Source organism: Antechinus flavipes, chromosome 1 (assembly GCF_016432865.1).
Source record: "Antechinus flavipes isolate AdamAnt ecotype Samford, QLD, Australia chromosome 1, AdamAnt_v2, whole genome shotgun sequence".
Classification (NCBI taxonomy): Eukaryota; Metazoa; Chordata; class Mammalia; order Dasyuromorphia; family Dasyuridae; genus Antechinus; species Antechinus flavipes.
In genome coordinates, this window is record NC_067398.1 from 541287705 (window position 1) to 541305946 (window position 18242).

The following is an 18242-nucleotide window of genomic DNA, read 5'->3' on the forward strand; positions in this document are numbered from 1 at the left end:
TTTTCTTCACTCACTTTTTTAAGATCTTTTTCTAATTGTCCAATTGAGTTCTTTTGTTCTGTGGAATTTTTTTCCATTTCGCCAATTTTGTTTTTTAGAGAGCTGTTTTCTGTTTCCAGTTCACTAATCCTATTTTTCAAGGATTTGGTTTCTTTATCCACTCTCTCTTTAACTGACTTCTCCAGGCTCTTTTGCCAAGCCTCCCTCTCCTTTTTCAGAGCCTCCCTCTCCTTTTCCCATTTTTCTTCTAGCTCCCTTGTGAGAGCCTTTTTAATTTCCTCCATGAGATTTATCTGTGCTGAGGGACATAAGGTCTCTTCCTTCGGGGATTCACCTGGGGACTGTTTGTTTTTAGTCTCCTCAGGGTTTGGAGTCTGCTCTTTATCTGTATAAAAGCTGTCCAGGGTTAAATTCTTTTTCAGTTTCTTGCTCATTCTGTCTATTTATCAAAGACAAACTATCAAAGAAACAGAAGGAAAAAAAAAAACCCCTTGAATGGAGGCTGCTTTCTTTGGGGGAGGGGCAGGGTATTCGTGAGGCACGGGTCCTACTGTGCTATGGCGCCTGCGCACTGAGATCCGAGCGCTCTGAGATCCGAGCGGGCTAAGACACTGTGGGGGAGGGGTGGCCAGGTCCCGAGAAACTCCAGCTGCTTGGGATTGTATTCTTCACCCCCGGTGTTTTTAGCTTCTCTGCTGGGCTGCTGACTTGCTCCTATAGCAAAGCTCTCACCGCAGAGCTCACGGCTGCGATCGCGTCCTACCCCCACTCCGCTCCACCCGGTTCTGAGCTGCTATCTGTGCTTTGGTTGCCGCTGCTGCCCGCAGACTGCTTCCAAATACCGTCCCCGCCCTCGCGCAAAAACAGACCTTTCTTGACGAGTCTCAAGGATGGTTTCTCTTGGTAAGTAATTGTATGGTTTTTTTTCAGTCGAGCATTAATTCAGAGGCATGAAATGAAATGAATAGTGAGAGAAAAACACGGAGATTACACAGAAGTGTATTTCCTCTCCGCCATCTTGGCCGGAAGTCGATCGTTTAATGTCTTTTCAATGTCTGTTTAGCATAGGAAAGAACAGCCTTCTAGAGCATAAAAAAACTGGTATGCTTTTCAGCAAAGATTGAATGTCCCAAAGTTAACCACTAGAGAGAGTCTTAAAAGAAGGATTCCTTATGAACAGTCTCATAAGGAATCCTTCTTTTAAGACTCTCTCTCCTTAAGTCCTAGAAAAATTTATAAGAATTGATGCTGAGTGAAGCAAGCAGAACTAGGAAAACATTGTATAGAGCAAAAGCAGGATTGTGCAATGATCAAATATGATAGATTTTGGGGGGGGGTTTGGCAGTTCAGTGATCCAAAGCAATCCCAATAAACTTTGGAGGGAAAATATCATCCACACCCAGAGAGTGAACACTATGAAGACTGAATGTAAATCAACATATACATTTTCATCTTTTTTTCCTTCTGTTTTTATTTCTTGTGGCTTTTCCCTCTTTTTTTCTCCCAACATGATCCTTATGGAAATGTTTTTTTTTTAAATGATTGTATATATATAAAACCAAAAAATAGTTTTTAACATGCAGCTGAGGAAAATATTTTTTAAATCCTTTCTACTTAACCTTGTTATGCCCTAGGCAAAAGAATAATCTTATCAGTGTTTGATGTTCTGACATTACAACCTCTCTACCTTATGCCCATTTTAATACAGGTGTTCATATGGGAATAAGCTATATCCTCCTACCAAAATTGAGAGGAATCTGACTAATTAATATGGCATCACCCACCTAGCCCAAAAGAAAACTACAGGAAAGGAAAAGGAGGAGATAGAAAAGGCTCAAGTGAGAGCTAGCCCCTTAGTGGGAGGATGTGTCTGGTTTCTGCAGGTAAGGTTGGCTCCAACTCACTTCCTCCTCCTTCTCAAAGCAATCATTGGAAACACTCCCACAAGGCCTGAAGCTCTTGGCACCCTTCCCACAGAAAATCCAAGCCTCTGAAGACTTTCTTATCTGATTAGGGGCCTCAGTTCTATTGCTCTCAATCCCCCTTTGGGTCCGAAATGAAACTTCCCTGTCCTATCCTTGAGACCAATCTGTCCAACGAATAAGACTCAACTATCCAAGCCAGTACATGCACCAAGTCGGCAGTAGGGCCCATCAACAAAGGTGGGCAGTCTCTCAAGTGAGAATCCTAGGTCCCTCCAGTGGTGCCCTTTATCTCTTCCTACAGCCTAAAATAGACAAAGGCTAGTAAAGTGCATTTTAAACTTCTGGTTATTATTACTGATTGTCATATGCAATAAGACTTAAAAATCTACTTTCTATATATCTAAAGATATGTATAAGTGTTTTGGGAGGAGATCTATCTCCTCTGCAGCTGATTCATTGAAACTTCCCTGTCCTATCCTTGAGACCAATCTGTCCAACGAATAAGACTCAACTATCCAAGCCAGTACATGCACCAAGTCGGCAGTAGGGCCCATCAACAAAGGTGGGCAGTCTCTCAAGTGAGAATCCTAGGTCCCTCCAGTGGTGCCCTTTATCTCTTCCTACAGCCTAAAATAGACAAAGGCTAGTAAAGTGCATTTTAAACTTTTGGTTATTATTACTGATTGTCATATGCAATAAGACTTAAAAATCTACTTTCTATATATCTAAAGATATGTATAAGTGTTTTGGGAGGAGATCTATCTCCTCTGCAGCTGATTCATTTCAGGTTCTTTGGACCAGTGCCTTTCCCAACATAGGTGAGATTTCCCTTTTAGGCTTAGCACCTTGAAGATCCTAACACTGCCCTGGGGTGGGCTAATAATTCAACAATCTCACTTTGTGTTTGAGAAATCCTGGGATGGGGGGAAGGGGGTGTGAAGGGAATAAAGAAACAAAAGAAGTGACTTTGCTAATTTTTCTCCTACATCTACAAACCCTTTGTAAAAAGTTTTACTAATGTATGACCAGAACCAGGCCAAGGAAATGGATCTTAAAGACTCAGGAAACCTATGCTATGCAATGCAATGTTTTCTTTAGATCTTGGATCCAATGACCCAAACAGATATGAGATGAAACCATTAAGAACCTTAGATTATTAAAGGTCCCCAATATTATGTATAGCTTCCTAAACTTGGGGGAAACAACTATGAATTGAGTGAAGAGGCTAAGTCCTGGAGTTGGACAGGTCTTCATCAAAGAATGGACCAAATCTCTGTAGCTGAAATATAGTGGGAAGGTAAGGTCCCTGATGATGGCAAATAGAATCATTGAACTCCCCAAATGCTTTAGAAACTCTACTGAACTGGGTTTTGTTTGTATGTTTGTTTTTAAGATGTTTCTCTACTTTTCTAGAATATTTATATTTTCTTTTTTCCCTTTAAAAAACATCCAAAAAAAAGAAATAAAGAAATCTGTGGGATCCAGGAGGCAAGGAGGAAGCAACCCTCCCCCTCAAAAAAATAATAAAACCAAGAAAGTGTTGTCTGGCTCACAAAGATGGCAGTTAGTAGGTGACTCACTAATGATGTGAAAAGTGGGCGACATCTCCAGGGAGGCAACAGGGGCCTCAGTAGGATACCTCCACGGTATGATTGAGGTATCCCAGGGTCTCCTTGCTCTCTGAGTAGGTGCAGGCCCAGAGGTAAGAGTCCTATACAGAGCTGGTACTGGAGAGAGAGGCAGTACTGGTTATCAACTGAGTCATAATGGCTGAAGAAATGTAGCCCATGCCTGGAATGAAGTACTTAAAGGCTTCAGTCAGTTTTCTGCACTAGATTTGGGAAAATCCTCCAGAGTAGGTCATTTTCAAGAAGGCAGTATTGTTTGGGTACAGTTTGCAATTATACTTGACCACTTCATCCTCTGCAGTTGCATTGTTCCCCACCATGAGCATTACTTGGCAGGGAAGGGTACTGGAGTTGGGGACTTTCCTGGGCCAGTTTATGTCCAGGTCTCTTTAGCTGCTGTACATGTTCCAGAAGAGTTGAAGGTTAGACCGATTCACCATGGTACTGATCTGTTACTGGGAGCTTTGCACCAACTCTGTGTTGTTTACCAGCTCCTCCTGGCTAAACAACTGAGAAAGAACTATGTGAGGTAAAGTGCCAGTCCAGTCTGAGAATGTGGTGGCTGCCCATCCTATCCATCCTTTGTCAATAGGGTCGATGTTCATGAGGTCTAGCCTTCTACACGGTCAGGGAAAATCAGAGCAAGCTTGACCAGCTACAACTCCAATGCCAATCAAATACTTAATTCAAAGTGTTAGATCATGCTGGGAATCATAGTAATGAGCTGCTCCACTGGGGGAACTTGTTATCCCTGAATGAACTAGGATGCACCCATTTTTTTTTAGTTTTGTCTTGACATTACTTTATTAATATAATGTTGGTCAAGTCATGTAATCTTGCTTTTTTAGTTAGTTTGTGTAGAAAGACCTATCAATACTTATTCTCTTTACCTTCTTTTTTTTAAAAATAACTTTTTATTGACACAACCCATGCCATGGTAATTTTTTACAACATTATCCCTTGCACTCTCTTCTATTCTGATTTTCTCCCTCCCTCCCTCCACCCCCTCCCCCAGATGGCAAGCAGTCCTTTACATGTTGAATAGGTTACACTATATCCTAGATACAATGTATGTGTGCAGAACCGAACAGTTCTCTTGTTGCACAGGGAGAATTGGATTCAGAAGGTATAAATTACCCAGGAAGAAAAACAAAAATGCAAGCAGTTTATATTCATTTCCCAGTGTTCTTTCTTTGGGTGTAGCTGCTTCTGTCCATCCTTGATCAATTGAAACTGAGTTAGATCTGTTTGTCAAAGAAATCCACTTCCATAAGATGCACCCATTTACTGACCATGGGCATCCATGTGACATACCATAAAGTGCTTGGTGATCTCCTGCATGTCTTCAAGGTGAAAGAAAGAGTTGAAGTAGAGGTTGTAGGTGAGGTCTACTTCATGGAAGATAAGGATGGCAGAATGGTAGAGCCCTGAATCACTACATAAAGAGGGTCATATGGGGTCTCTGTCACATTCCTTCCAGTCCATGTCTACAGTAGAGAGGAAGGCATCAGAATTCTCCAGCTCAGCTTCTTGCCCTTTTAAAGTAGTATCCTCTTTTCAGTGAGTCGTAGCTTATGGAGTCCTGCCTTGGTCATGTCCTGGAACAGCAGTTCACTCACTGCCCTTTAACTGCCTCCATCTCCTGTCACCTGTGCCAGCCCACTAGGGAAACCCCTGTGACATTCTTAAGACAAAAGATGTTAGCTAAATAATTTCTAACAATCTAAGCCTTGAGAGTAAGTAGTCTTTGTTAAACTGTACTAGTTTTTTTTTTTTTAATTACAATACATGGATTTTCAAAATTTTTCCCAGATCTTATTTTTTAATTTGTGTCGCTCCTCACCCCTAAATTCTACATTTGGTTCTCTCTTATATTTCAAAATTAAATTTATCTAAAGCCATCAATGTTTTGATAGGCAGTTATGTGATATACTGAATAGTTCTGGAGAAAGAAAAATCTAAGATCAAATACTGCCTTAGATGCTCGCTTAGCTATGTGACTGAACAAATCATTTAAACTGTCTTTTGTTTTTCTTTATATCTAGCACACTTAGCACAGTGCCTGGCATATACTAGGTTCTTAATCTCAACTGTGAAGTGTTTTTTTTTTCTTTTTCCTAAGCAACCCCCCCTTTTTTTTAAATAACTTTTTATTGACAGAACTCATACCAGGGTAATTTTTTACAACATTATCCCTTGCACTCACCTCTGTTCCGATTTTTTCCCTCCCTCCACTCCCTCCCCCAGATAGCAAGTAGTCCTATACATGTTAAATACATCACAGTATATCCTAGATACAATATATGTATGCAGAACTGAACAGTTTTCTTGTTGCACAGGGAGAATTGGATTCAGAAGGTATAAATAACCTGGGAAGAAAAACAGAAATGCAAACAGTACATTCATTTCCCAGTGTTCTTTCTTTGAGTGTAGCTGCTTCTGTCCATCATTAATCAATTGAAACTGAGTTTGATCTTCTCTTTGTCGAAGAAATCCACTTCCATCAGAATATATCCTCATACAGTATCGTTGTTGAGGTATATAATGATCTCCTGGTTCTACTCATTTCACTTAGCATCAATTCATATAAGTCTCGCCAGTCCTCTCTGTATTCATTATGCTGGTCGTTTCTTACAGAACAATAATATTCCATGACATTCATATACCACAATTTACTCAACCATTCTCCAAATGATGGCATCCATTCATTTTCCAGCTTCTAGCCACTACAAACAGGGCTGCAACAAACATTTTGGCACATACAGGTCCCTTTCCCTTCTTTAGTATCTCTTTGGGGTATAAGCCCAGTAGAAACACTGCTGGATCAAAGGGTATGCACAGTTTGATAACTTTTTTGAGTATAGTTCCAAATTGCTCTCCAGAATGGCTGGATATGATCACAATTCCACCAACAATGTACCAGTGTCCCAGTTTTCCCACATCCCCTCCAACATTCTGCATTATCTTTCCCTGTCATTCCAGCCAATCTGACAGGTGTGTAGTGGTATCTCAGAGTTGTCTTAATTTGCATTTCTCTGATTAATAATGATTTGGAGCATATTTTCATATTGCTATAAATAGTTTTAATTTCTTCATCTGAGAATTGTCTGTTCATATCATTTGACCATTTATCAATTGGAAAATGGCTTGATTTTTTTATAAATTAGAGTCAATTCTCTACATATTTTGGAAATGAGGCCTTTATCAGACTGTAAAAATGTTTTCCCAGTTTATTGTTTTCCTTCTAATCTTGTCTGCATTAGTTTTGTTTGTACAAAAACTTTTCAATTTAATATAATCAAAATTTTCTATTTTGTGGTCAATAGTGATCTCTAGTTCTTCTTTAGTCATAATTTTTTTCCTCTTCCACAGGTCTGAGAGGTAAACCATCCTATGCCCTTCCAATTTATTTATAATCTCATTCTTTATGCCTAGGTCATGAATCCATTTTGACCTTATCTTGGTGTACAGTGTTAAGTGTGGGTCAATGCCTAGTTTCTGCCATGCTAATTTCCAATTTTCCCAGCAATTTTTGTCAAATAATGCGTTCTTATCCCAAAAACTGGGGTCGTTGGGTTTGTAAAACACTAGATTATTAAAGTTATTGACTGTTTTATCCTTTGAACCTAACCTATTCCATTGATCAACTAGTCTATTTCTTAGCCAATACCAGATGATTTTAGTGACAACTGCTTTATAATATAATTTTAGATCTGGTACAGCTAGGCCACCTTCATTTGATTTTTTTTTCACTAATTCCCTTGAAATTCTTGACTTTTTGTTTTTCCATATGAACTTTGTTGTTATTTTTTCTAGTCATCAAGATAGTTTTTTGGGAGTCTGATTGGTATAGCACTAAATAAATAGATTAGTTTAGGTAGTATTGCCATCTTTATTATATTTGCTCACCCTATCCAAGAGCATTTAATATTTTTCCAGTTTCTTAGATCAGATTTAATTTGTGTGGAAAGTGTTTTGTAGTTTTGCTCATAAAGTTTCTGATTTTCCCTTGGCAGATTGATTCCTAAATATTTTATACAATCAGTAGTTACTTTAAATGGAATTTCTCTTTGTAACTCTGTTGGGTTTTGTTAGTGATGTATAAGAATGCTGATGACTTATGTGGGTTTATTTTGTATCCTGCAACTTTGCTGAAGGTGTGGATTGTTTCTAATAACTTTTTAGTAGAGTCTCTGAGGTTCTCTAAGTATACCATCATATCATCAGCAAAGAGTGATAATTTGGTTTCCTCATTGCCTATTCTTATTCCTTTAATCTCTTTCTCAACTCTTATTGCCAAAGCTAGCATTTCTAATACAATATTAAATAGTAACGATGATAGTGGGCAACCTTGTTTCACTCCTGATCTTATCGGGAATGGTTGAAGTTTGTCCCCATTACATATGATGCTTACTGCTGGTTTTAAATAGATGCTATTGATTATTTTAAGGAAAAGTCCATTTATTCCTATACTCTCAAGAGTTTTTAATAGGAATGGATGTTGGATTTTATCAAATGCTTTTTCTGCATCTATTGAGACGATCATATGGTTTTTGTTAATTTGGCTATTAATATGGCCAATTACACTGATAGTTTTCCTAATATTGAACCAGCCCTGCATTCCTGGTATAAATCCTACTTGATTGTGGTGTATTATCCTGGGGCTGATTTTCTGTAGTAGTTTTGCTAATATCTTATTTAAGATTTTAGCATCAATATTCATTAGGGAGATTGGTCTATAATTTTCTTTCTCTGTTTTCAACCTACCTGGTTTAGGTATCAGTACCATGTCTGTGTCATAAAACGAATTTGGTAGGACTCCTTCATTCCCTATTTTTTTCAAATAGTTTATAAAGCATTGGGGCTAATTGTTCTTTGAATGTTTGGTAGAATTCACATGTAAATCCATCTGGTCCTGGGGATTTTTTTTTTAGGGAGTTGATTAATAGCTTGTTCTATTTCTTTTTCTGAAACGGGACTATTTAATCAATTTACTTCCTCCTCTGATAATCTGGGAAGCTTATATTTTTGGAGGTAGTCATCCATTTCACTTAGTTATCAAATTTATTGGCATAAAGATGGGCAAAGTAACCCCTTATTATTTCTTTAATTTCCTCTTCATTGGTGGAAAGTTCTCCCTTTTCATTTTTAAGACTACTAATTTGATTTTCCTTTCTCCATTTTCTAATTGGATTTACCAAAGGTTTATCAATTTGAATTTTTTTTCATAAAACCAACTCTTAGTTTTATTTACTAGTTCAATAGTTTTATTTTTACTTTCTATATTATTAATCTCTCCTTTTAATTTTAGAATTTCAAGTTTAGTAATTGATTGGGGGTTTTTAATTTGGTCTTTTTCTAGCTTTTTTGGTTGCAGGCCCAATTCATTGATCTTCTCTTTCTCTATTTTATTCAAGTAAGCCTCTAAGAGTATAAAATTTCCCCTTATTACCGCTTTGGCTGCATCCCATAAATTTTGGTATGAAGTCTCACCATTGTCATTATCTTGAGTGAAATTATTAATTGTGTCTTTAATTTGCTGTTTCACCCAATCATTCTTTAAGATGAGATTATTTAGTTTCCAATTACTTTTTAGTCTATTTACACCTAACTTTTTGTTGAATGTAGTTTTTATTGCATTGTGATCTGAAAAGAAAGCATTTACTATTTCTGTCTTCCTGCATTTAATTTTGAGGTCCTTATGTCATAATATATGGTCAATTTTTGTATAGCTTCCATGAACTGCTGAGAAGAAAGTATACTCCTTTCTGTCACCATTCAGTTTTCTCCAGAGATCTATCATACCTAATTTTTCTAATATTCTATTTACCTCTTTAATTTCTTTCTTATTTGTTCTGTGATTTGATTTATCTAAATCTGAAAGTGCAAGACTGAGATCTCCCACTATTATAGTTTTGCTGTCTATTTCTTCTCACAACTCTCTTAACTTCTCCTTTAGGAAGTTAGAGGCTATACCACTTGGTGCATATATGTTTAATATTGATATTGCTTCATTGTCTATAGTACCCTTTAGCAAGATATACTTTCCTTCCTTATCTCTTTTAATTAGATCAATTGTTGCTTTTGCTTGACCTGAGACAAGGATGGCTACCCCTGCTTTTTTGACTTCACCTGAAGCATAACAGATTCTGCTCCAGCCTTTTATCTTTACTCTGTATGTTCCTCCCTGTTTTAAATGTGTTTCCTGTAAACAACATATTTTAGGGTTCTGACTTTTGATCCAGTCTGCTATCCACCTCCGCTTTATGAGAGAATTCATCCCATTCACATTTACAGTTAAAATGACTAATTCTGTGTTTCCTGCCATCCTAATACCCCCAGATTATGCTTTTCTTTTTCTTGCCCTCCTTCCCTCCTTCCCTAGTATTAAACTTATTGGTCCCACTTACGTCATGCAGCTCTCCCTCTTGAGTCTCTCTCCCTCCTCTCTTTGAATCCTTCCCCTTTCTTGTACCCTTCCCTTATTACTCTTTTTCCTTTTCTCTTTTCCTCTCCCACTTTTTAATGAAGTGAGAGAAGATTCTCTGTAAAACAAATATATCAATTATTTCCTCTTTCAGCCAACTCTGATGAGAGTAGGATTCACACAATGTTCCTCTCCCTCTCTAAGTTCCCTCAGATATGATAGATTTCCTTTGCCTCATCATCGCATGTAGTTTCCGTTTTTTTATCTCCCCTTTTCCCTTTTTCTGGTACTATCCTCTTTCCATTTCTACTTCCCTTTTTTATGTTATATCAGTAAAATCAAATTACACATATGGTTTTTATGTATATCCACAACAGAAATACAGTTCTCAAGAGTTCCTTTTACCTTTTTCTATTTCTCTTGAGTCCTGTTGTTGGAGATCAAATTTTTTGTTTATGTCTTGTTTTTTCCTTAGAAACAAATGGAATTCCTCTTTTTCATTAAATGTCCATCTTCTTCCATGGAAAAAAATACTCAGCTTAGTTGGGTACTTTATTCTTGGCTGCATTCCAAGTTCTTTTGCCTTTTGTAATATCTGATTCCAGGCCCTTCAGTCCTTTAATATTGAGGCAGCTAGATCTTGCGTGACCCTTATTGTGGCACCTTGATATTTGAACTGTTTTTTCCTGGCTGTTTGTAAAATTTTTTCTTTAGTCTGGAAATTCTGAAGTTTGGCCACAATATTCCTCGGGGTCTTTATTTAGGGTCTTTTTCAGAAGGTGTTCGATGAATTCTTTCAACGCCTATTTTACATTCCGGTTCTATTACTTCTGGGCAGTTCTCTTTGATGATTTCCTGTAAAATAGTATCTAGGCTCTTTTTTTCATCATAATTTTTGGGTAGTCCAATGATCCTCAGGTTATCTCTCCTAGATCTATTTTCCAGGTCTGTTGTTTTTCCAAGTAAATATTTGATTTTTTTTCCAATCTTTCATTCTTTTTGGTTTTGCTTGACTGATTCTTGATGTCTCAATGAATCAGTCATTTCTATTTGTTTGGTTCTGATTTTTAGTGAGTTATTTTCTTTATTAGCTTTTTTTTTTTTTTACTTCTTTTTGTATATGTCCAATTGAGTTTTTAAAAGAGTTGTTTTGCTCTATGGAATTTTTTCCATTTCATTATTTTTTTTTTAGTGAGTTATTTTCTTTTTCCAATTCACAAATTCTGTTTCCCTGCACTTCTTGGGAGTTTTTACCTTTTCCATCACATTTCAGGAAGTTATTTTCTTTTTTTACCTTATCAAATTTTTCTTTTAGTGAGTTATATGCCTTTTCTGTACTCTATTGCATAGCTTCTCTTTCCTTTCCCCATTTTTCTTCTAGTTCTCTTTTAAGGTTTTTAATAGTCTCTTTGAGGAGAGCCTTTTGTATTGGAGACCAAAAATTGTCTGGAGACTGTCTGTTATTAGTCTCTTCAGGGTTGAAAAGTTGTCCTCTTTCTGTATAGAAACTATCAATCGTCCTTTTGATTTTTTTACATATTTTGTTAAAGCCTGTAGGGTCTGCCTTCAGAGCCAGGAGGTTACCAGCTTCCTCTGCAGAGCAGTGAAAGGTGTATGGACGGGTAGCAGTCCTGCCAGCTAGCTACAAAAAGCTGCCCTGGGATTGTGGGTATTAACAGTTGAGCAGTGAATGGATTTGCAGGGATTGGAGGTGTCTCTGCCCCGAGAAGCACAGTCTGCTGGGGAAGTTCTATTGCCCCAGGCCAAGCCTCCCACTCTGCCTATTAGAGGCTGCCCAGGCTGTGCCCCCCTACCATACAGATCTGTAACTGCCCCGGCAAAAACCCCAAACTGCAGGATGTGGCTGCAGGGCTGCGTTATAGTCTGCCTGAGTCACTTTCGGGTTTGAGGGGTTACAGCCAGATCTCGATTAGATTCTGGCGTTTTTTAGAGTACCTTGTATTTTAGGCTTTAATTTCTCTGCCAGTTTACTGTTTGTAGTCAAGGCAGAGCAGTTAGCCTATAGTAGAGTCATCTCTATAATTTCTCTAGCCACAGAGATCACCCCCACCCCTGGTCTGCTCAGGACCCTAGTCTCTCGCTGCCTGTGTTGGTCTGTTCCTGGCCCCTCAGGACAAACCTTTCCTGGCAATCTTCCAGACTGACTTTGGCTGGTAAGTTGTAGTGCTTCTAATCTTCATGAATTTAAGCAGTGAAGAACTATTTTTGAGGCTAAATTAAATAGTTGGCTATGAGGGGAATGAGAGGAGCTTAGAAAGTCAAGTGTGCCTTCTCTACCATCTTGGCTCCACCCCTCTGTGAAGTGGTTTTAATAATAACTACAATCTGCAGAGAGTTATAAATGAGATAACACAAGAAATTCTTTGTACCTTATAAATGCTAGCTACTTACAAGATCTAAAACTATTCTAAGGCAGTGGTCATCAAACCATTTGGTACTGACAATAATCAATCAGTGGAATGGGTTGGGTCCACAAGACACAATAGTCAATGACTATAGTAATCTAATGTTTGATAAACCCAAAGACCACAGCTTCAGCAATAAGAACTCACTATTTGACAAAAACTGCCGGGAAAATTGAAAAATAGTATGGCAGAAACTAGGCATTGATCAATACCTAACACCCTATACCAAGATAAGATTGAAATGGTTCCATGATTTAAATATAAAGAGTGATACTACGAACAAATCAGAAGAACAAAAGATATAGTCCACCTCTCAGATCTGTGGAGAAGGAATTGTGGCCAAAGAAGATTTAGAGTACATTATGAAATACAAAATGCATAGTTTTGATTATATTAAGTTTAAAAGTTTTTGTTCCAACAAAACTAGTGCAGTCAAGATTAGGAGGAAAGCATAAAAATGGGGGAGGGGGATTTTTTACTTCCAAGGATTCTGATAAAGACATCATTTCTAAAATGCATAGAGAATGACTCAAATTTATAAGGATAAAAGCCATTTTCCAGTTGATAAATGGTTAAAGGATATAAAAAGACAATTTTCAGATGAAGAAATTAAAACCATTTTAATCACATGAAAAAAATGCTCTAAATAACTATTGATCAGAGAAATGCAAATTAAGACAACTCTGAGTTACCACTATATACCTCTTAGATTGGTTAAGATGACAGGAAAAGACAATGATGAATACTGGAGGGGATGTGTGAAACTGGGACACTGATACATTGTTAGTGGAATTGTGAACATATCCATCCATTCTGGAGAGCAATCTAGAACTGTGACCAAAGGGCTATCAAACTGTGCATACCCTTTGATCCAGCAGTATCTCTACTAGGTCTGTATTCCAAGGTGGCAAGAAACTGGAAACTGAGTGAATGCCTGTCAGTTGGAGAATGGCTGAATAAATTATGGTATATGAATGTTATGGAATATTATTATTCTGTAAGAAATGACCAGCAGGATGATTTCAGAGAGGCCTGGAGAGACTTACCTGAATTGATGCTAAATGAAATGAGTAGAACCTAGAGAATATTGTATCCAGCAACAGCAAGATTATGTGATGATCAGCAATTCTGATGGATGTGGCTCTTTTCAATGAGAAGATTCAAGTCAGTTCCAATGAGCTTGTGATGAAGAGAGCCATCTATACTCAGAGAGAGGACTGTGGGGATTGAGCATGCATTTTCATCTCTTTTTTCTTGTTGTTTGCTTGCTTTTTTATTTTCTTTCTCATTTTTTACTTTTTGGGTCTGATTTTTCTTGTACAGCATGATAACTGTGGAACTATGTATAGAGATTGCACACGTTTAACATGTATTAGATTACTTGCTGTCAAAGGGAAGTGGCAGACAGATGGGAGGGAGAAAAAAATTGAAACGCAAAGTTTTGCAAGGGTGAATGTTGAAAACTATGCATATGTTTTGAAAATAAAAAGCTTAAAAATAAATAAATGCTAGCTACTGTCATTCTTAATTTTTTTAAATAGCCTGATGTTTTGTCACAGTCTTGAAACTTAGTACTCCATGGCAGGATCAGTTTGAGCTGCATTGTAGATATTGTAGTCACTCCATACTCTCTTTAAAAAAGCCCTCTCAATTTGCCATCCATATTTTCTCTCTTGTCACATTTAGTGAATACATCAGCTCTTCCAAGTTCAGCGTGTTAACATAACAGGATGAGAGCCTGATAAATAGGGAGTAGTTTAAAAGGAAATGACATACCAACATATAGAAAAGGCAGCCCACAAATTGGAGTTTTCTAGCCCCTGTGATAGGCAAAATCATCTGTGTCTGACTTTTAGGTCTCCTAAACTTTCAGAATGTAAAGTCTTTTTCTCTCAGTGTCTTCTGAAAAAGAAGTCCTGTGAGTGTTATCTTCTAAACCAGTGTTTCCCACAGTATGAAGCAGGCTTCCCTGGGAAAGTTCCAAACAAATCTAAGGAATATTCTTATTTTCCTTCAGACTTGCCAAAACCAGACAGTAGGATTCAACAGATAATTCAAAATACTGTATTTAATATATTGTTCCCTGAGAGAGTGTAAAGTTAAAGTGATCCAGTGAGGGGATTAGATCAGACAGCCTACAGACATACATTACTCAACACTATACTATGCTAACACATAGACACTGAAGAAAAAAAAAGAAGAAGAAGAAGAAGAACCAATCCACTGACTTATTGATAACACTATTCTGTACTGATCACTTGAATAGGCAAAGAATTTCTTAAATTTTCTCATTAAAACTCAAACTATCCTTAAGCAGCTGGTAAGTGATTTTGTCTCTGTTTTGCCTAGGCCAAGAAGGGGAAATGATTTTTCTCACAGGATATGAGGGAAGCAACAGTAGAGTCATGCAGAGAAGTCCAGAAATGTCCTCATTATTTTGTTATTGTTTAGTCGTTTTAGTCATGAACAATTTTTCATGACCCCATTTGGAGTTTCCTTGGCCAAGATACAGGACCAGCTTGCCATTTGCTTCTCTAACTCATTTTTACAGATGAGGAACTAAAGTAAACTGGCTTAAGAATTTTGCCAGGGTCACACAGCTAAGTATCTGAAGTGAGATTTGAATTCAGGAAGATGAGTCTTCCTGATTGCCAGTGCAGTGCTCTATCCACAATACCACCTACCTGCCAAACTCATCATGATTTCATGACCACATTTACATCTGGTCCTTTTAAATTAAATCAATATAAAGAAATTTCATTTTCCTCTCTTATGCATGAAAGGAAACAAACTAACCTAAATTCAAAAAGTATTTCCTTGCAAATAAAGAAGGGGGGGAAGGAGTACATGACAAAGTTTTCATCTGTATTTGGTCTCTTCACCTCTATTCCCTCCCGTTCCTCTTCAGTCTGCCTTTCACACAATTATCAAATTCCAAAAAAACTCATATCACTACCCTCTTTCCCAAACCTTGCCCAATGCTTACCTCCAACAAAAAAGAACAGTGGCTCCCTATTGCCTCTAGAATAAAATAAAAATTCTTAAAACTAGAATTTAAAATCTTCCACAATCTGGCTTATCTTCCTAGTCATTTCATAAAATTCCCCTTTCTATTCTTTTTGTTCTATTCAAACTGACCCACTGGCTGTTTCCTATTTGTGGTATTCTATCACCACTTCAACATCTATGTTTCCAAATGGGTTTCAGTTTCTGTAATATACTCCCTCTCTTCCTTTTACATGCATAATTTAAGTGTCAATTGCTTATAGAAAATCATTCTCCAGTTATCAATACTCTCTCCCTCTTCAATCCACACGATGCTACTCTGTATTTAACTATGCATTTATTATAGCCTCACAGTAGAATGTAAGTTCTTAAGAGTAAGAATTGTTGCATTTTGTCTTTGTATCACTGCAGAGTAGCATAGTGCCCTGTAAATAGTGGAGTCAGTTAGACATAAAGATTGAAATATAGATAAAGATGGATCTATATATACCCATATATATATATATAGCAATACACATACATAGTCGTATTATATACATATATAATTACATGAGATATATACATAATTTATATTAGACCTATATTTACATACATACCCACAATGTAAATTATATATGATAATATTATACATAGGAAGTACATGTATTTCATATATTATAAATATATATAAAATATATGGATGAATCTCATATATGTGTCTATATATCAACATATACAAACAGACATATACACATATGCTTTAGGGACAGCTTTTTCCTTTCTTTGTATCCCTAAGCACTTAGCTCCAGTAATCTTGGTCTATATCTAGCCACTGTACCCAGATAGCTCTGGAGGAGAAAGTGAGACAAGTGACCTTGCATAGTCCTCCCTCACTTAAATCCAATTCATTTGCATGTGTCACCTCCCTAATTGTCACGGTGGTCTTCTTGAAAGAAAAGCAGCAACAATAGAAAGATACATACACATATGTATGTATAAATTTTCAATTATATTACAAAAAAACTGAAAATTTATATGAATTTTACTCTTTATTGAAACAACTCTTATTTTCAGGATCCTTGCGATTAAAAAGAATAATTGAGTACCTAACAAATCTTTTCATTTTTGATGCTCTGAGAAGTTCAGGCCACTTTTAATTTTGTGTCAGTATTTGAAAAAGAAGTGTTGAGATATTACATGAGAGTTTATGCTTCTGAAATTATTACTTCTGAAGGAAGAACCAGAATTTTCACAAGTAAAAACAGATTGCCCTCATGAGATCTGACAAAGGCTTTTGGTAAATTTTGGGATGTGACCATTTGACATTCTAGAGAAATAGCCATCTTCAACCCAAACTCCAGACAGGCTTCCTCCATTCAGATTCTCCTGTTCTAAACTAGAATATCCATTTCCTCCTATACTCTAATATTCACAGATGTGTTAGGCCATGAAGTAATCAAACAAATCCCCTCCAACACCTATCTCAGCTTTCCTTCAACTACTGATCCAAGCACCCTGATGACACCTACTGTGTATTAAAACTAGATTTGATTTCAAAGCCAGGGAGTCAGGAAAAGAGCAGAGGCCAGATCTGTTCAAAGTATTCTTTAAGACATGATTAAAAAAGAAAAAGTATTGTTCTTTCAGATTTTTTCTTAATTCTATTAATGCTTTCAAATGATTTTTCTTCTCTACTTTTGGTTTCCTTGGCCTCTGGAATAATCTCTCCTATTCTTATGGTGTAGAAAAGCATGTCTAGGTGATACATTATGATAAAGGGAAAACAAAGAGGGCCGTTCTTACCCTCATCAAGCAAAGTAACTATGCCAGGTTATAAGATCTGGGAACAGTTTAGTCCCCAAATTCACTTTTATGAAGTTATCAGGATTATGTTATATTCTTCCTATTAAATTATTTCTCTATTAGCAGTAACAATATTAAGGAAATGAAGTCATTCTTAGTCCATAACCACAAAACTTTTATAGTACACAGTGATAGTTTTCGTCAACTTTGGCTAAACTTTCACCATGAAGAATCAATTATTTCCTCCTTTAGCCTTCACAAAATTCCCATAACATTTTTAAAATCTTACTTTTTCAATGCTTCAGAGATTTTTGAGAATTATGGACTCTCCTTTTACCAACACAAATCACAAGTCCCCTAAGTTCGAAATAATGATAATGAATATTATTATTTTGAAATATATAGAATTAATTAATATAATAATAATCACCTATAGGATTTATATAATTTTTAAGGTGTGAAAAATGCTTTACACATTTTGATCTTTATAACAATTTAAGGTGAACATTTTTATTACCTCCAATAACACAGTGTCTGAGTCAGCTTTTAAAGTCAGACATGTCAGACATGTCAGAAAAGCACTCCACCTTATAACTAACCCGGTGACAAGACTCTTCAAAGTAAGGTAGACTGGTTTTCATAGTTTAGATCCTATATATACTAGGACTGTTATGAGGAATAAATAAGGTAATATTTGTAAAGCATTTACCACAGTGCCTGGCTATCATCACTATAGGCATCTAGGTCCCAGAGTAGACAGAATGCCTAGTCTGGAGTCAGGAAGACTTATCTTCATAAGTTCAATTCTGGTCTTAAATAATAGATATATCACCTTGGGCAAGACATGTAATCCTATATTTGTCTCAATTAATGAGTCAGACAAGAAAATGGCTGTTCCAATATCTTTGCCAATGGGGTCACAAAGATTCAAACACAACTGAATAATAACTGAATAAATCAGCACCATAATCATCATCATTGAATTTATGACTTGGTAAGACATGCTAAAAGGTGATATCACCTAGAATCGCTGGTATACTAGAAATGA

General features: G+C 36.8%; 1 pseudogene; it reads right to left on the reverse strand.

The window, feature by feature from the left end:
• Positions 1–3545: 3545 nt before the first annotated feature.
• On the reverse strand, positions 3546–14290 carry LOC127544120 (protein NDRG4-B-like; annotated as a pseudogene).
• Positions 14291–18242: the final 3952 nt, after the last annotated feature.